The sequence below is a fragment of the Rousettus aegyptiacus genome, unplaced genomic scaffold (assembly GCF_014176215.1).
Source record: "Rousettus aegyptiacus isolate mRouAeg1 unplaced genomic scaffold, mRouAeg1.p scaffold_m13_p_3, whole genome shotgun sequence".
Taxonomy (NCBI): Eukaryota; Metazoa; Chordata; class Mammalia; order Chiroptera; family Pteropodidae; genus Rousettus; species Rousettus aegyptiacus.
This window is the reverse complement of record NW_023416306.1, coordinates 13,492,848-13,513,881: the sequence shown is the minus strand read 5'-3', so window position 1 is coordinate 13,513,881 and position 21,034 is coordinate 13,492,848.

The window sequence follows — 21,034 nt, the reverse complement described above, 5'->3', positions numbered from 1 at the left end:
AAAAAGATAATTTCTTCTCCTATTATCTTGTTGAATATATATGCTTCAAAAAGTAGTTCTTGACTTCCGAAACCTATTGTAGCTGTCCTTCCTCTTTGAGACCAGTACCTGAGTTTATTCATTGTTTTATCCCACCCAGACTAGAAGAGAGCTTGAAATATAGTTGCCCGTAAATTGTCTGCTACGTAGTAGGTGCCTGCAAACTGTTATTTACTTATTATTATTGTTACTATTTTTTGCCTTGACTTTAGCTACAATCTTTACATTTTTTGGCCAGGAAAACTGATGTTTAATTAATGACTCTTGATTCAACCCAGAATATAAAATGATGGAGTTGTTTGGGTGAAGATCATCAAAATAGGGCTTCTCCTTAGTGAAAAAATTCCCACTATAGTTGACTTTGAGTGTAATTATCTAGTGTCTATGTGAACCCCTCTAGCTTCGGAGAACTCACTATGACCTAGGAGGGGCTTCTCTGTCATTAACGTCACGAGTTTTAGCATTCCGTATCTCATATTTAATTGATATATATATATATTTTTATCTTGTGGAACTTGTTTGACAGGAAACCCGGAATGCCATTAGTAATTCAGTGTAGGGAAACCTGGCTTTTTCCTTCGTTTATTCATCTGGGCTCTCCTCCCTGGAATTCTAACTGAGGGACCATTTGAAAAACCCTGACCTGGGGAGTTGGGGGTGGGCATGGAGAAAGTCTTAATGCCTGGCTTGAAATTGCCCCTCAGAGCAATCATTGCCCAGTGTTCTTGGCTTTAGCCCAACCTGCTTAGGTGACAGTCCATTCTCCCTGACTCAGCCTTCTGTGTCCAGACAAATGATTCACTCCTAGTGCGTTTTTCTGCTCTTACTAAATAGGCCCTCTAACCATCACTGTATCTTTCAATTTCCGCTAACAGCTTGGACAGCAGTTTTTTAGAAATGTTCCTGAGCAAGCATGCTCGGCCAAAGAAATCGCGCAGAATCCTCTGTGAATGCTTCCCATATCACTCGGGCTCACAGGGTTGCTGCTGTCTCTAAACTCAGAGCAAAGTCCCTTCCATATAATGTATTCACTTATCCATTAGCAAATTGTTTACCAGTCTCTGCCATTTCTTAAATCTTAGCTAAAACTTAAAAAGAAAGCGCCAACTATAAGCCAAACACTGTGCTAAATGCTTCACACAAATGATCTGATTTCATTTTCATCAAAGACCTTTTAAGGTTAGTACTATTAGTATTGTCATCTTACAGGAGGTAAAACTGAGGTCCAAAGAACTTAAAATGGCTTGCCCAAAAGCAGACAGCAAGTAAGTGGAAGGAAAGAATTTGACCTCAGAAATATGATTTCAGGGTCAGACAACTGTCTTTTAACCCTACGTTGTTATGCTAGAGTGTAATGGATAGTATAAGTCGATATTGGCCTTTAATTTATTTTTTGACCTTTGATATATCCCCTCAACTTTCTAGGCCTTTTTTTCTTCATAGTAAAGAGAGCATGGCCGAGTTGAGTGTATCTACAAATAATTAGATATAAAAGCTGTATTCTTTACTGTAATCATACATGGCAGCAAGAGATAGGATGTGAACAAACAGTTCCCTCCAATGGAGCATGTGAGGCGATCAGAAGGCCCATTGATGACACTAGCTGGGTCTTCTGTATACTTTTACAATTAGAAAGCCAAGGAATAACTTGGAAAACTTGCTCTCACCTATCTGTAGTTAACATCTAGGTCTGTGGTGATATTTTTTTTTTTCTTTCAGTTTAGACTCTTTAACACTCTGGATTTAGAAATAAATGAGCACATTTCAAATTCTTAATTGTATTTGGGAAGTGGGAGGAAGGGAAAAGAAAGCACATAGAGTCGTGCCCGTGTGTATGTGTGTTATAATTTAAATGACAACTCTGAAACCTGGTCGTGACAGAGACTTGTGGTTGTCAATCCTAACAATCACATCACACTCCTTTATAAATCGTCTCCTGAAACAGAGATGTGATGTTAGAACTCTAGCAGTCCTGTTGGTCCATGAGAATTCGGGCTCATTCTTCCCCAAACCAAGCATGGCAGAATATGAGCTGGAGGAAGCAGAGTCCCCGGTGATTTTATGAACCCCCTATATCAGTCCCGGACTGCCTGCCTTCTGACATCTTACACACAAAATGATGAACTTTTTAATTTGTTTAAACTAGTAAGCCATTGTTATTTGGATTTTGTTTCTCAAGTAGGCTGAGAAATTGGCTAAGGAAAGGCATGCAAAAGGAATCTAAAACTCAGTTTTGAGTTTCATAGTAGCCAAAGTAAAGAGTGATCATGGGACTATTAGAGGCTAAATCCTAGATTAAAGGAAACTGATCCAAATTAATACATTTTTTCCTTAAGTGAAAAATATTAATAAGGGATTATATGAGAGCCACAAAAGAAGAGCCTAATAATAGGTGATGCCCAAGCATGTAAGTCTCTGTCTACATCACTACAGATTTTCATGTTTAAATTCAATGACTACATACTGGGTAACACAGGAAAATTAGTTGTTAGAAAAGGAGACTTGCTTACCCCTAAAACCTCTCATAATTATGCCTTTATTTTTGATTTGTCTCAGGGGATACCATTTGACCCTCCTATGACTGGCAAGGCCATAGACTGACTATCTGTCCTCTTTGCCACTCTCAATTAGATATTCTTTCAATTAGAAATCATGTCCTTAGGTGGAAGGTAGATAGACATTTCAAAATCAGAAAGACAGGCTCTCCAACAGGGCTGATGAGTTAGACATTGTGGCCACAGGCACACATGTCCAAAATCTGGACTGTCCAGAAATAAATGGAAATGTTCTTAAAACTGAAGAGAAAATGAATATGTTTCTAATAATCACAAAAATGATTTATTTATCTAAAGTATTCCTCTCTTTTCTCAGCAGAAGTAAAGTGTTATCTACTTCTAGAAACATATGATCACAGTATTCTAAAATTTTAGAGCTGTGAGGACACTTAGAGATGATCTTAATCATATCCTACACTTAAAAGTGCAGAAATTGAGAACTGGAAAAGGGAAGAACCAGGTCCTAAGAAGTACATATATTAATTAGAGGGTCAAAATTAGGAATCAGATCTCCAGATTCCTAACTTTGAAAGAGTTGGTATAAAAGGGTCTTCATATGACATGGAGAAGGTATTTTCTCTCTGCCACTTTGCCGAGTAATCCTCACTGAATTTCATTCTAGTTTTCATATTAATTTGATCTTCTCTTTTTGTAAAGTTTAGGGAAATGTCAAAGAAGCAAATATTTCTCCTTGGTAATCAAACTAAAAGACATAGAGCAGGTTCCATTACATAGGCAGTCATAGGCATTGCCTGCCATGAAACAAAATGGCAACCCCTTTAAAGAAATAGGATATCTTAAATTAATATAGCATTGCGCTTTATAGATCAGGAGCTCTGGAGGTAATAAGACCTAAATTTAAATTCTGCTTTTTCTATTTATTACTTACTAACTAAAGAATCTTGATCACATTACTAATTTTTGTTTTTACTTCAGTTCCCTAATATGCTGAAAAAGGCATAGAAAATATCCTATATGAGATTTCTTAGATTTGTTGCTTGTCCCCAACAAAAGCTTATGTTCTTTTTTTTTTTTTTTGAAACAGCACATTTTAACATTCCCAGGTAACTGATGCGTGAGTTAGATTAAGCTTGGCATTGATTAATCCTTTTGACCTCAGCCAAGGCCTCTTTCAGTAGACCTTTTGCCCTCCATTACTATACCCATTGTAAAATGTTTATCCAATTGACTATTTCTCCACCAACACCCTCTACATTAACCTTATGGATTAGCCTTTGATGTGCATTGTATCAAAAGTCTACTAGAAATCCGAGTCAATTATATTGATGGTGACTGTCACCCCTTTTGAAAAATTATTCAACTTTGTTAAGCATGAGCCCCCTTTGGGCATCTATTGTTTCAGGTCTCTGAAAAACTAAGATGGTCAGAGGAAACAAAATGCTGTTGTGAAAAGACCTCTGGCCTGAGAATCTAAATTCCTCTACCCTAGTTTCAGTTTAGTCCTAGCCAGAGCAATGTATAGCCTTGAGCTACCTGCTCAGAACCTCGGTGAGGCTAAACAATAAAATGTAGTGAGTAAAAGTACGCATTTTGAAATCACAAAGAACATAACCCACCTATTGGATGTGAGATTTTAAGCAGGCTGTTTAATATGCCAAAAACTAAGGATTTTCATCAATAAAATGGGGATGATAATAGTAATGCGCTGTATGACTTTTAGGGTACACAGTATACATATACACACATACACATATGTATATAAATTCTTCTGCATTATTTTTTAGTAGTTACTTGTTATGTATCAAATTGTGTCCATCAAAAAGATGTTGAAGTCTTAACCCCAAGTACCTTTAATGTAACCTTCTTTTATAATAAGGTCTTTGCAGATAATCAAGTTAAGATGATGTCATAGGGTGGGCCCAAACCAACATAACTAGTTTCCTTATACAAAAGAGAAATTTGGGTACACAAAGTGACACTTAAAGAGAGAAGAAATTGGTGTACAGATACATGGAGAATGCCATCTGCAAGTTAAGGGGGAATATCAGAGGCTACCAGAAGCTGGAAAAGGCAAGAAAGGATCCTTCCATTAGCTTGATTTCTGATGTGTAGCCTCCAAAATGTGAGACAATACACATCTGTTGTTTTAAACTACCCAGTTTGTAGAACTTTGTTGCTAGACTAATTAATGCATTATGTAAAAGATTGCAATATGTATTCTTAAATGCTCACTTGAAGTTTTCACTTTTAAAGTTTTAACTTATAAAGTTATCATGATACTGCAAGTATTAATATGAGAAACTTGAAGCAGTGTAAATCTCTTTAGCCTGCTCCCATCCAATAGAGTATACTTCTTGTATATATTAGATTTAACACACATTATAAATCACTCATTACACTGTTACAATTTTCGCTTTAAATATACATACATATTTTTAAATTAAGAGAAAAAATAATCTTTTGTAATTACCCTATAATTTTTGTTTCCACACCATTTCCAGTACGTTTCCTTCCCCTAAGATTCATATTTTCAGCTGTTATTATTTCCTTTCAGCCTGAAGAACTTCCTTTAGGATTCTTTTTAGTGCAGATTTTCTGGCATCAACTCCTCTTAGCTTTCCCCTATTTAATAATTCTTTGTCTAACTTTTATTTTTGACAGTTTTATTGGATATATAATTCTAGGTTTCAGGGATATTTTTCTTTCAGTCCTTTAAAAGTACCATTTCATTGTTTCTGATGGGAAGTCAAAGATTATTCAAATTATTGTTCTTCCTCCACCATTTTTTTAGGCCTTTGGTTATTTTTGGTTTTAATCATAATCACTATGTTGTGCTTAGGTGCGATTTTCTTTCTGTTTATTCTGCTTTGCATTCACTTGATTTCTTAACTCTATAAATGTATATTTTCAATGAATTTGAAAGAATAAAACTTGTTATTTCTTCACACTTCAGATACTTGTGCCATGCCAACTTCTCTCTTCTTCTTATGGGACTTCAATTACCCGTATGTTGGACCATTAGAGATTCTCTTTTCTTAATCTTTTTTCCTCCCACATTAGATGGTTTCTATTTATCATATATTCATTGACTACTTCTGCTATCTCAAATACATTTTTTTGCCTATCCTTTTATTTCAAATTTATTTCAGATTTTGCTATTTTGGGATATATAATTTCTGCTTGGAACTTTCTATAGTTTCTATTTCTCTGTTGAAGTGTCCTATTTCTTCATTCATCATTAGAATATTTTACCTTATGCTCTTGAGCAAAGAAAGTTATAGTAGCTGCTCAAGGTTAGTCTCCATCAATTTTCTTCTTCTTTAATATAACTCACATTTTCCTGTTTCTTCATCTGACTGATAATTTTAGATTGGATCCTGAACATTTTCAGTAATATGTTATAAAGACTCTAAATTTTCTTGCATTTATTTAAAAGATATTGCTTTTCGGTGTTGATGATCTTATGTTTTAACAGGCAGTTGATTTGTCCATCAAACTCCAGACTGTGACATCCCAGTTTATATTGGGATTGAACTGCTAGAATTCAGGGGTCAGCTAGCTATTTTGGAAGATTTCTGTAGCTCCCCTTCTTTAGCGCTTTCAAGCCTGGGACTTCTCTCCACACTTTCCAACCATATGGTTGCTCCAAACTCGGCCCCATAGTTCTTCAAACTAGTAAACCTGTGGATTTCTATGCAAGTCTTAGCCTCACTGTGCGGTGGTGACATTTGGGAGTAATCGGTAAGCTAAATGCTATAACAACAGAAAATTCACCTACTCACTGGTTATTACTTTCTCCCAAGGTTCAACATCCCTCTGATATCATCTGCTTTGTTTCACTCAACAGTGTTGTCATATAGTTGATTTTTATAATTCTTCTAGAGTTTATAGTTGTCGTCTGTGGGAGGATTGGTCTAATAAGAATGATGTAGTGTTTACAAGAATCTAACTTCTGTCTTTTTTCAGCGGTTTCAATCAGATAAAGTTTATTTCTCTCTAATTTAATTGTCCAGAAATTTCCAAGTGGTTCTTGCTTATGAAGTTGTTCAGAGCCCAGGCTATTTTATTGGGCTTGATTATCCCAAAATATGAATTTAACCTCAGAATCCAAGGATTAAATCATTGTCCTTTCTCGACCAGCTAAAAGGAAGGGGGGGCGCGGGGGAGGGTCAGGACCAGCAGCTTCATTTTTAAGGTGAACTGGAAATTGTGCCAGTCACTTCCAATGACATTCCATTGGCCCAGACTTATTCATGTGGTGACACCTAGCTATAAATGAGTTTAGGAAATAAAATTTCTTGAAGGACAGTGATACATCACATTAAAAGTAATTGAATGTGTACTGAGAGAAAATTTGTATTTTATGCCAAAATCCACTTTTTTAGCTACTCATGTATCAATGTGTACTCTACACAATCACTGCCTGTGAGAGAAGTTATTTTAGTCACATCCAGCCCAAAGTCCAGGATCCCTTTGCATTTATTGTGGCTTCTGTAAGTGTAAGAACCTATTATTAAATACAAAATATCTACCATATACTGTCCCTACTCCCTCGAACATCCAATATACAAAGAAGGAACAGGATGCTGGTACTGGAATTAAAGCCAAATTTTGAAAATGTAAAAATATAAAACATAAAACATATATTATCTTGTAGGAATAATGAAATAATACTTGTCAAAAAATGCAAATATGCTCTCCCTAGAAGTAAAAGTAATTTTTTTTTTTTTTTTGACTCTGGTTTTGCTCTCTTGAAAGCAATAGTTTGTCCAATGTCCTCTATGGAACATGGCTTTACTTTCTGGGTAATACTTCCTTTCTTATATTCCTTGTTGTGATTCATGAAAATAAATTGGATATAAGTGGTTGTTGCTGCTTTCTTCATCCTGGTAGAAGTTTAGGGCCTCAGAGGCTGATTTAGGGGTTGAACAGCTATTACCTTTTGGACGCCATGCTTTGGTTTCTTTAGTAATAAAATACGAAAAGAGAAGGGCAACAACTATAAAGTTGATACTCCATCCAATCTATGCTTTATAGTGAGTTACATGCTTATATTTTCACAACCAAATAGTCCTTATATTCATATTTCTTAATCTTTTGCATTATTTACTAGATTCCCATCTCCCTCAATTTAATGGACTCCTATCTTGAAGTCACTGAAACAGGTGAGTGTACAGAAATGTACAAGCATCACCTTTAATCTGATTTTTGCTAATGGAAATGTTCTTAGTGACAATCTCATCTTACGTTATTTAGGATACAGTTTCCTTTTCTGACGCCAAGGTCTCCAAGTTTCTAGACTGTCAATTTATACTGCAGATTGTAGATAATGTAGGTAGACCTTATTCAATCACTTGAAAGGCCTTAAGAGCAGAGTCGAGTTTTTTCTAAAGAAGAAGAAAATCTTTCCATGGACTATAGCTTGAGCTCATTCCCCAGGATTTCAGCCTGCCCTTACTGAGAGTGTTAACCTTCCAAATGGCCTGGCCTACGGATTTTTGACTTTTCTAACTAGCCCCACTATTCATTGGAGGAAGCTACTTCCTCCAATGAATCTCTTAATATATATTTTCATAATTATCAGGGCCTAGTAAAAAATGAAAATATGGGAACTTTTGTTCAAAAAGTATTAAATTTTTCAGGAAAATAACAAGCAAAGCATTAAACTGTGCACCAGGCTCTTCTAAGCATGGTGTTACTGCAAAGATTGTATGACCAAGAAGCTGACCCTGGCAACAAGGAATAATAATGGGCGGTGAAGTGTCTGCTAATATGCTTTAAAAGAACCATTTTGGAAAGAGGAAGGTAAGGGGGGATTGGAATTGAAATGGGGAGACAGGAGGACCCTTATGCACATTCAAGTACTTCCTGAGGGAAAAAATAGCTGTGGGAGAAAGAAGGAACTATACTTGAGGGGAAGAAATTGTACCAAGAATTAATTAGAAAAGGAGGTGATATGAACACTTAAAAGGAACTTGAGGATGAAAGGGATTCTGCTTATAAGACACCATGAAGTCAAGAGGACTTATTGAAAGAATTTGGAAGGTAGCGAGGAAGGGAGAATTGGTGTGATCAGTGATGCATAAAACGTAGACTGTCCATATGATGATGGATATGTGTTTGCCCTGATGGTGAACAAACATGCCAAAAAGAAAAAAAAATTAGTACCAGGATTGGACCTTGAGACCTTTAGAAGAAAGGTAGGTGCTGTGAGCTAAATGCATATGGTGTCCCACCCAGAATTCATTTGTTGAAGCCCAAATCCCCAGTATTAAGTCATAACACTGGAGCCCTGATCTGAGAGGATTAATGCCCTTATAAGAAGAGACACTAGAGCCCTCTCACTCTCTCTCCCTGTTGTACTGCCCCACCTCCGCCCCCCGTACACACATAACAAGGAAACTGCGAGCTGGGAAAAATGGAGTCACCACAAACCAAACGAGCAAGTGCCTTGATGCACTTCTGTTGTTTAAGCCACCCAGCCTGTGGCATTCTGTTATAGAAAGCTGAGCAGACTAAGATAGTAGGTCATCATTTTAAAGTCCATACTATTTACCAGATACCCTGGGACAATCTTTAGTATCGAAAGATAAAGATGGTGTGAAGACATGAAGGATGGGCTGGAAGGGTTTCTTCAAACATGACTTTCAAAAATAACTTAGTGAGCTGTGATGTTTTGGGGGGATACATCTGGGTGTTTGATGCCTCCCGCAGCTGGAGGCATGGGTCATTTTGACAAGCAAGGAAGAGAAGATTGCTAGGCCCCTCCCTGCTTGCTCCTGGCAGAAGGAACTGCTTTCTTCACTTCCAGGTTGAAATTTAGGCAGCTGCTTGTATCTCTGGTTAGACATGCTATTGCTGCCATTGGGCTACGGAAGACCTCAAATGTCTGGTTCTTTTGCATGTGGTTGTTATGACAGCTGAAAGCAGTGGCAAGGCAAAGATTCAGGGTGGCCAGTGGAAGAGCCAAATGACAGCCCGAAGAAATCCATTTCTTTGCTCAACAGAAAGATTCTTATTTGAGTGAGCTTTCCTTTGACTTCTGGCCAGTGGTCCTGATTATGCTCCCTGGGTACAACAGAAATACCTCCATCTCTCAGCCGGTGACAGCATCCCAGATATTGAAAGAGAGCCTCTGAGGCCCCTTGAGATTTTCACTTTTCCAGGTTGAAGTTTCCTAATCCTCTCAGGGAGCTATCTTTGAAATATTCTCATGTACCCTTTACATCTCACCAGAGACCTTTGATCATCTAATCCAGTCCTGCTCTGCACATACATGTAGCCATGTAGATAGTCTTCATATCAGATATCATCACCTCTCTCTACAGCCCTTCAACAGCCTTTTATTGCCCTGTGACTGAAGGCGAGACTGCTTACTTTGGTCTGCTTTGAATCCTACTTAGTTCTTTAGCCTCATTTTTTGGACTTGAACCTGCCTGACCCATACTAAGCATGCCATGCTCTCAGCCTTACTGTACTTTTTAAAAATTATCTTGAAAGTTTTCTCTCCTATTTTCTTTTCTATTTCCAAGCCTTTATGCATGTTTTTTTTTAATGGATATATATAGAACATAGATCCTTACACTCCTACATTCCACCCACACCCAGACACACAGAGTATTTATCCAGCTAGCTCCTATTTATCCATCAGGTCTCAACTTTCTTTAATATTTAAGTGCGTGTGTGTGTGTGTGTGTGTGTGTGTGTGTGTTTTCATGAGCAACATATAATATCACATGTATTGTAATTTCTTGCTTAACTCATCATCTCCTCTAGTCAACCATAAGCTCAGTGAAAGCAGAATTCATATCTTTATTGTGGATCATTTAATGGTTGAAAAGACTTAATACAGTGTTTGGTACAGGTTAGGTTCTTTAAGAAATAATTGGAGAAGAAAGGGAGGGATGGAAGAAAGGTAGAAGCAAGGAAAAAAATACTCAGAATTTTACACTTTGTGCCAGACCAGTAGGAAAAAAATTCTGTGACCTGGAAATCATACCATATGAGTATGAATGGATAATTGACAATAGGGCCTAGGTTTAGGGCTGAAATTGGTTGTTTTCCTATGGATATTATTGTCTATACCATTCTAAAGTCTTGGGATGGGGCCAGCATCACCTTTTTTGTTTTTTACTCTGTATGCCTGTTTTCATTCTTTCTCATTTCCTGGCTTAGGCATCTGTACCACTGGGCCAGTCCAATCTCATTAAGCTTGTATTCCCTGGCAGGGAAAAAAAAATGTGGCTGCTGTTGTCTAGATGGTTTAAAATTAATAATTTGCATATTTTCATTATGCTAATGGAGTCTTATGGAGACAAACATGTTTAATAATATTTTTAATCCATTAAACTCCTAATCATTTTAAATGATATAGCCAAAAACTTAGAGGGGGAGGTCATGAGGTATGATGGTGAGCTCGGGTTCACATCGGAGCTTTACTCTCTAGAGGGGGTCAATTGACTTGACCTCGCTGAATTTTATGTTCCTAATCTCTGAATGAATAAGGTTATGCTTAACACTAAGTATATAAAATAATTAAAAATAATAAAAGCTTAACGCTTAGATCATAATAGACAACCAATAAAAAATATGATGATGATGTTTATATTAAGTTCTTTCTCGATGTTAATTACTCTGTCTACAGCCAGAAAACATTGCAATGTGTAATCAACTTATCTAATCCAGGCAGTATTTGGTGAAATCTTTGTGAAGTAGGCTTATTTTTCATAATTTTATATTCTTTTCACTGTTCCTAGTCTTAACCATCTATTAAGACCCAGTTCAAAGCAGAGATTTCCATAGATTCTTTTTGTTACCTTATATCCAAGAGTTTATTTTCTTCTCTGCTTTTCTATATAGCTTGGAGTTTGTCTCCTATTTTAACATTCTTTTACCGAAGATGATGTTTGCCTTTTCAAGCCTATAAATTCTGGACCACATGCATGTTATTGGCATCTTAGTGTTGAAAATATTGTTCAAATGTCAGTTAGCCTGCTATTTGGAGAAAGGTCAGTTTTATTACTGTAATTTAATAAATGAAGCCAACAAAATTAAGTCAATTTTTCAAGATGGTGAGGGGAAAAAAAGGAAATGTTCTCTGTAGACCTGCTATAGGTGAGACACTGGACATGTATGTAACACTGAAAAGCCCATGTATTTAGAATGTTTTTTGTGGTAGACATTGTTCTGCAGGCTTTGTGTTTATGAATCCATGTAAAACTCATAGGTCTATTATGCAGGCACTAGTATGAAAATTTTTGAGATGAGGAACCTGTGACACAGAGACTTCAAATAACTTGCCTAGCGTCCTACAGGCCAGAGGTGACTTCTAAACCTGATTCTTCATACTCTAGATTTTTCAAACGCAATTCCATATTGCTTTGCGGAAGTTTTCTTGTTGTAGAATAGAGTGAAGTTACTACAGACGAGAATACTGAAAACAAGAAAAGGCAATCACTTCATTTAAAGTCATACAACTACAAGTCAGAGTCCAGATATTGGCAGGGCTCTCAGTAACACTCAGTGCTTATGCTAAAAGACCATGCTTTATTCTCATACGAGCACTTTCTTTTCACTTAAGTAATGATGCTGATCTTTTCCTACCACGTTGCCTGTTGCCTGCAAGGTAAGAACACAACATCATATTTACACAATCGAATGCTCAGCCATTTGTTTGTTGATTTAGTCATTCAGCAACCATGGATCCTGACTGTCCACCAGGCACCACTCTAGGCACCTGGGAAATGCTAAGCCGAACAAGCTTCTGCCTCCTTAGTACTTCTTGATTTGTGCCCTTGAACAACTGATTGAAAATTGCTGAGACTCAACTTCCTCATAACACTGGGATAGCAATAGGGGTTTATGGCCTAATTAACACAATGTAAGTATATGACATCTGACACAGGCCTGACATGTGATCAGTGCTTAATAAATAGTAGCTCGTGGAATAATGTGAATGCTGTACGTAACCAACACTATTGGCGTTCTGAGAAAAGGTGGGCCATATCTGGGTAAGAAAATAAGGGAAGGCTTCACTCAGTGTGAAGTATTCCATAAATAAAGGTCTCGGATAGGCAGGAGAGAAGTGGAAGGGCATTTCCAAGAAGAAAGCAATATGAAACCAGAATTCTTACTATGTGCTTATGGCACAATTTCCCCCCAATCTACTAGAATTAATCATAGCACATGACAGCTTTGAAAGCAGCTGAGACTGCTACAGCATTGGGGTGGGTGAGGGCATCCTGACTGCCAGACTCAAGTTCATGATGAATCTTACAATGATGACAAGTTACCATTAATTTGAACATTAATTCGAAGGGGACTATTTTGGAGCAAATTGATGTCAGACATGAAAAAATTAAGATCCCCCCCCCCAAATACACATGTCTTTTCCATACAAATGTATGTACATTTTTTAGGTCCTACTGTCACTTTTTCAAAGTCACTTGTGGCCGCCCTGGTTTCGTTGTCAGATGACTTAGTTCCAGTTGAGCTCCTCCGTTTAAGCCGTTAAACAAATGAAAAGCAGAATTGTCACTTTTAAATAGAGTCTGCACATAATCACATTTTGAAATGGTCCTCCTCTGGCTGAGGAGAAGTTGTGTGCATTATAATATTGAATTTTAAATAATATATTACACAAAATAGCTTCCAATTTGATTTTGGAGGATATATTTTCATGAATTATTGAATATCTGATTATTGTAGAAAGCTTTAGCCATTATGCACTGAAACTGTCATTCTCTCAGCTCTGTGATATATGAGCCCGGGTATCAATATTTAAAGTTACAGTGAGCTCAGTGCAGAGCAACTGAAAGATGAGACATGGGCTAATCAGTAGTGATGCAGGCAGAACTTCTTTCACGCCCCTAGCGAAATGGAGAGGAAGATGCTCTAGGACACATACGCATATTTTGTTCACTATTTCAGGGATCAAGAAGCTGTTCAGTCTGAATCTCAAACTGATTTCACTCTTCTTGCTTGTAGCCCTGAGTTCTAAAACTCAAGGTTTTCTACAGATACCCATCATAATGGTTTATTTGACAAAATCAGTAGCATCTCATTTGTAATATATTTCTAACTAACATTTCTTGTTTTTTAAAGTAAATAAAAATATAGTCTTAAACTATATATTTTTGATCTGTGCTCAAATCTCTAGACTTTCCTCATCGTATGGCTAGTTTTCCTTATCTGACTTGTTTCCCTTCATGCCTTCACTTCAGAGAAGGTCATATATGTTGAAATAACTTTCTAGCCTCGTTCTGCCCATGGATCACATTTTGAGCAGCAATAGTCTACATCTGTACTGTCCTGTCCAGTACAGTAGCCACTAGTCCCTTGTGGCTATTGAACATGGAAAATGTAGCTAGTCTGGATTGAAACCTGCTCCAGGTTTCAAAGGCTTAGCATGAAAAAAAAAAGTAAAATATCTCATTAATATTCTTCATATTGATTGATTGCATGTTAAGATGATAATATTTTGCATATATTGGGTTAAATAAAATAAATTAAAAAAAAAAGAGGTGGAGCTGCTCTTGTCTAGAGTACCACATCAGCAAACATACTTACATAACCTTTCACGTTCCTGTAAATGCTCCTCTTGACTAAAAACAGTGTATTCATTCAGCCAGTCTGCACACACCAAGCCAAATTTGGGAACCTCTCACCTTAAACAGGGTTGACTATGTGGCCCCAGCTAATCAGATACTTTTTATTTGTCTCTTCCTTGAATTTTACTCTTTACTCTAGAAAAGAATCTTTCCTTTGACCCCATTTTTACAGATCTCCACCTCATGGAGTGATAAAGTTTCTTTGTATCACCTAATTTCTTCTTTAATCACTTTTTTAACATATATAATCCAGTTCTTGAGGACACTATTTTTTGTCCTCCTATATAATCTTTGTGTGTCCGCTTTACATTTTTTATGAATTTTAGATGAATACATGGCTTCAGAAATGCTCTCCAGCCTCACCTTTTGGCAAGCCAGCTTTCTATTATTTTCAGCTCTTTTATATATTTTAAAATAATACACTATTTCTTGATTTGTCCATTTAGATATCTGTTGTCTTTTAAAGTAGACACATCTTTTTTTTTTAATTTAACCTTTTATAATGAAAAAAATCATTTTTAAATTAATATTTAATTGGTATTTATGTCACTATCTAACTGATATTTTATTGATATCTAGATTTAGCATAGTTTGGAAATCATTTGCCTTCAGATATTTGAAGGCATTTTTCTACTGTATTTCTGTAAGAAGCCTAATGCCATTTTAGTTCCTGTTCCTATAAATATAACTTTCTTGATTTCTTCCCCTACTTAGGAAGCTTTTAAGATTTTATTATACTTAGAATTCTGAAATTTTATACTGATGTTCTAGAGTGTGAAGCTTTAAAACTTATTGTGCTGGGTAATTGGCTCTTTTAATCTGGGTAGATATATTCCTTATTTCTAGAAAATGCTCTTAAATTTATCTTTGATAATTTCATATCCTTCATCTCCTCTATTCTGTCCTTCTGATAGCTCATAGTCAAATTTTGGTCCTCTTAACACTGATTTTCTAATTTTCTTCTGCTTTATCTCTTATTGTCTTTTTGTCTTCATTAGTCTTTTTTTAGATTTCCTTAGTCTTCCATTTTTATTAATATTTTTTTTATTTTTAAAATGTTTGCTATTTGTTTAATTTTCATAAGCTCTTTATTGTTTTCTGAGTTTTCTTTTTTGTAGCATTAACGTTTTTTCCTATATATTCAATGATATTGATTACAGTAACTAGAGTATTGTTGTTCTGGAATTCTGTTTTCCTCCAATTCCTTTTGTTTGTGTGTTCCTTTGTTTTTGTCTTCTTCTACAGATTCTTCTTAAATTTCTGGTAATCCCTAGATAGTACTCATGCTTAAATGAAATGTTTAAATGAAGATATCCGTTTCTGGTGAGACGTGTCCATTACTGTGCTTATTACAGGGTAATTGATCAGAGCTTGGATATTGGCATCAAATATCCTGATTTGTAAGTTGGATCAGTTTCTCTTCATAGGAATCCTCCAGTCTCTAGTTTGGGAAGTGAGTCTGGCTACTAACTATCCTAGGCTGAGTTGGAGAAAAGGGGCTGTGGTGCCTCATGGTTAATTAATTATGTAGATTTCTACTTAATACAATTATTTTCATCTCTATTCTCTGTTGTTCCAGGTATTAGAGAGTCCCATGCTTCTCTGGTTCAATTTAACTGGTAAACTTTATTTTTCCATCTATTGAGATGGGGGTTGGTGACAGTTTCTACTGCTGACTTCTGAAAAACTACTTGTCTCTAGTTTCTGAGCCTTTTTCTAGTTCTGCAGGATTGATCTACTTCATATGTTTCCTATTGCCACCATCCTTTGCAGGCACTTCTATTTCAATTTCTCTGCTTTTGTTTTGTTTTTAAGTCAGTTACACCTCCTCCAGCAATAAGGTAAGAAAAAAATCTCTGTCTTTGAGGGTTTATCACTTTTTAAAACCCCTTTACCATAAGGTTTAAAGAAAAAATAGAGATAAGTGTATTTATCTAATCTGCATTTTTTACCAAATGTCCCTCAGATCATTTGTTTACAGTGCTTTTGAGATCTGAAAGTAATAATCAATGAATGTGACTTACTGAAAGACTTAGATTCTTCTATTCCTACTCCCTCTTTTACAGAAGATAAAAGGGTGGTTCAAAACAGTCATTGTGCTACAACATTAGAAAGTGTCCAACTTTGGCCAAAACAAGTGACAGAGTAGGATTAGAAATGTGTATTTTCCACAGTGTCCATTCCTGGCAAAATTTAATTGGTTCTCTCTGATGCATTATTATCTCCTGCACTGTTTGAATCAATATGTGTCTATGACTTTCTTAAACATCAAAATTAGTGCAAAATTTCAAATTATAGATCTAGATGACTAAATGACACTGACAGCCTTGCCTGAAAACAATTATATATTTGAAGTGCTCTTATTTGTTTAATACAAGGTGTTGGCACCCTGGGCCCTTGTTGTAGACATTTAGTAAAAGGCTTTCTATATATTTCTATCATATTTAATTTGAAAACCTTCATTTAAAAATATTATTCAATGTCTATTTCACTTTATACATTTGAGGTAAAAATTATTTTTGCTTTTTGCACATATAATCCATTTTTAATAGGATGGTAAACATTTAAGAAAAACACTTTAAACAACTTTTCACATTTTCACATTTTAAAAATTTCATTCATCGTGCCCCTTATTTCATCATTCGCCCAACTAAGGGATTGTTTTTCAGAATTGGTCTTCTGTGTTTAAGTTTTATATTATTAATTTCTAGTTCTCAAGAATTGTCCTTGTGATCTGAAGTATGTGAATTTTTTTTCTGCAATTGAGCTGATAAATTTTGAATTTTCTTTATATAAGCTCTATTTATAGAAGAAAAGAACGGATATTCCCTATGAAGGGATAGATATATTCACATTTAAAAAAACAAATTGCTTATATGATTTTCAGCTGTTCTCTTATGCTGTGAACCCAAAGAAACTGACATACTTCCCTTAATAACTGAAGATGTGACAGTAGTCACATAAACTTTTTAGACATGCCATTCAGTACAAAGAAGAGGAATGAACTATAACGATGTCAGGACTGAGGCAAAGTCTGAAATTTAAAAAGAATCTTTTTTGGGGGATCGTGATATATCCCAACCACCTCTTAATTATAGCTTCTCTGGGTATTTTTTTTTTTCCTAATATAACTGTCATGCAGTGATAATAATGAGCTGAATCTGATAACTTTATGTTTCTGGCATTCCCTATATATTTTGAGCAGTTTTTGCTTTATGTATTATTGTGATGTTTTATTTCATCTTTCTACGATTTTCAATACTGGATATTATCACCCAGTGTGCCTGTTATCATCATACTATGTTGGCTTTCTGTATATTTTATCAGTTTTGAATGTATTTTTTTACTACCCTTGCTTTCATTTTGTAAGAATTTATTTGTCTATATGTTTATTGTTATCATTTCTGTGGCTTTGAATCAGATGAATTTCTTGTTAGGAACTATTATTGAACTATTATTTTCTATTTGAGTCATTTATATCTATTATATCTTTGCTGGGTGAACTTAGGTCAGCTTTGTAGAATATTATAACAATATGTCAGCCATCATCATTTTCACTGAGTTAAAAATGCATTTGATTTTTGCCTATTATTTGCCTTTGGTTGTATAGATTTTTGTTTGTTTTATATTCTGAAATGATTTATAGCGAGTAAATGTTCCGCTTCAAAATTATTCATCATTATCTAAAAATGGTCAATAAACATTCTTAATATCACATAAAAATAATGATGACATATACTCATTAGTGACTTTTCAAAGTATTTTATGTTTTTGCCATTTTTCTTTCCACATTTGCTTAACTTATTAGTAGATTTTGAATAGTATGTAATTCCACATTTTCAAACAATAATTTAGTTGGAATTAAAATAACTCAACATTTATTGTGTTTTCATTAATATTTCCTTTTACCCCATTCTAGTTATTAGTTTCTTGTCTTGGCTAGGAATACATTAACAGTTCAACTCTAGAAACACACTGATATAATACGGCACAAAAATAGGGAGAACAAGAAAATGCATAGGCACGTATCAATGTATCCTCAAAGGCAATTAATAAACAAACAAACTTTCTTTTCAAATCATAAGTTTTGAAATATGAATATGTTAGAATTTTTTTAAAAGCAGTTTATCAATATTTGTCAAATAAAATTGTACATATTCATTGTCCCATCACTTAAACCTCTAGAATTTTCTACTTGAATCATTTACATATGCACATAAATGGCATATATAAGGGTGTTAATTGTAGCACTGTTTGTAATAGTGAAAAAATGAAAATCTCTAAATATCCACTTATAAGATAGAGAGAGAAATGGTTAAATATTTGTCATATACTGCTATGGATTACTATGTGGCTACCATGGAGTATTATGTAGAAAAAAAAATGTGTAGATAATTTTGTAAAAGAATTAGGTTAGAAAAAGTAAATTGCCAGAAAAAAAACAAGCCTTTAAATTAAGTTTATGTGTGTCTGTGGTATATATGTTTATATATATAGACATATATATCACATATATTATAAACATATATACAACACACACAGAGATGAAGACTTAAATGATACACGCTAAATTTTTAATAGGGAAATTTTATGGAAGGGAAGAAAGGTGAAGTCCGTATAGAAGGAAAAGTTCCACCTTTTATTGTTTAGCTTTTGCTATTTAAAGTTTTAACACAAAAACACATTTATGTACCTCTTAGGAAGTAAGAAAGAAGAAAGCATAAATGAAGGAAGGAAGGGGTCAGGGGAGAAAGAATTCACTCTAAAACCAATGTCATGAACACAATTTTAACTAATGAAGAAAATCCATAGATATCGCTGTTAAATTTATACATAAAATACCATGTTCATCAATATTATTATTGTCATTTTTAATTGTCTACATTCTCACAAGTATGCATTAACACAAAAAGGTTAAGGAGGAACATATATATATATATTTTGTATTTTACCTATATACACATTACATACAGAGAAGGAGAGATTTGAAAACATCAATCTAAGATCTGGTTTAAAGAACAATTATAAGTAGTGAGGTAAATAACATCAATAATAAGAAGAAGAACAATAAATGATAGCTAAGATTTATAGAGGGCCTCCTATGTGATAGGTACTATCTTGTTTTCCATGTATCAAATTATGTAATATCCACAACATCCCTATGAAGAATATCCCAGTTCTATGGCACACAGAGATAAGAAAATTGCCCAGGAACATAAAGGTAGTTTGTGGGTGATCCATAATTAGGCCCAGGTGGACTGCTTCCAAGATATTGTCCTTTTAAAAACTACTCTAAACTGCCATGAAGAATATTAGTATAATAACAATTACCATTTGGAAAACATATTTGAACATCTTTTCATCACAACAACAAAATGTGAAATAGTGACGTATAAATTGAATGGACAAGATGTAGTCATCAATAAATCTATAAAATCAGATTACAGAGAATTTAAAAGAAGATTTGATTAAATGGTTGAACAAACTAGATTCTTAAATGGGAAGAGAAAATATTGGGTAATTGTCTATTAACCTCAATTTTTTTAAATTTAATAACTCAAGTCAAGATCTAACCTGTCTTATCTTTGAAACTTAAATTATTTTATAGTTATTTGGACATGTAAGTAGGTAAAAGATCTAAAACTTGATTAAATAATATCAATAACAGTAGTCTAGTGTTATCAGATAATAAAAATAACAATATATTGCTAGTATAGAAACATAAAATAATTAAGTTAAATGGAAAGTATATTATCACAAAGGCAATGATATATCATTTAGCTTGTTTTTGCTAGGTTTTTACTTGTGATTAGCTTCAATGATAAAAAACGTGATTGATTATATAATTTAAAAAGCCAATAATAGATGGTCTCAGGTACATTTTGGTTAAGGATTTGATCTTCGCTTATTTGTGGTTCAGGCTTTGCCTTCTTCCTAGTGTCAGACTGGTTTTCTTCAGACTGGTTGCAAGATGGCTACCATCAGCAATTAGGGCTTCATGCTTTTTTCTTCATACCAAGGGAATAGACCAGGTGAGTTTCCACAGCTATCAAGCAAATAAACCTATTTTTGCTCTATCTGGGCCTTTTATGAACCAACATCATGGCCAGGAGAATGCCACACATTGAGTTAGTTTTCACTAGATTAGGGCAAAGGTGAATCATACTCCTTACCTGGCTGTTACACCATAGGAAAGGGTGGCTTCTCAAGGGAAAAGTCTCAGTGCGATCAGAATGGTAAGATGGAAAGAATGTTGAAAAGGCAAAAAGAACGAAAATAGGTTTTACACACATACACGCACACATGCATACACACACACACACACATATTTCACATAAACATAAAAACATTTCTTAAAATTATATGTGAAAGATAAAATTACAACTTTTGTGCAAAAGTAATATTTTATGAATATTTAACAAGTAAAATAATAATCAGTTTTATTTTAACTATAAGTATTCCTTACTGAGGATATACCGAAGTTCCAACTTGTAGTATCATAGCAAATATAGAAACGCAGAGATCAAGTGAACTGAGAGGACGATGCTGAAACAGACTCAGCCATATATGAGCTAATAACCGTGGGTTATTTATCAAGTTTTTGATGGCAAGCAAAAAACGAACTGTTCAAATTGACTTTACAATGGAGTGATTTATGATTTTATATAACTGAAAACCCAAAAGCATTATTATTCTAATTTTACAGATAGGGAAATGGAATATTAGAGAGTTTAAATGACTTACTTGTAGTCCAAAGGTTGTAAAATCAAGGAGACTTGAACCCAGGTATATGTGCCTCCCTATCTATTGTTTTAAGTGTTATGTGATTCCATTGTCACTTTGTTTTCCACTTGGAAGAACTCACTCAAA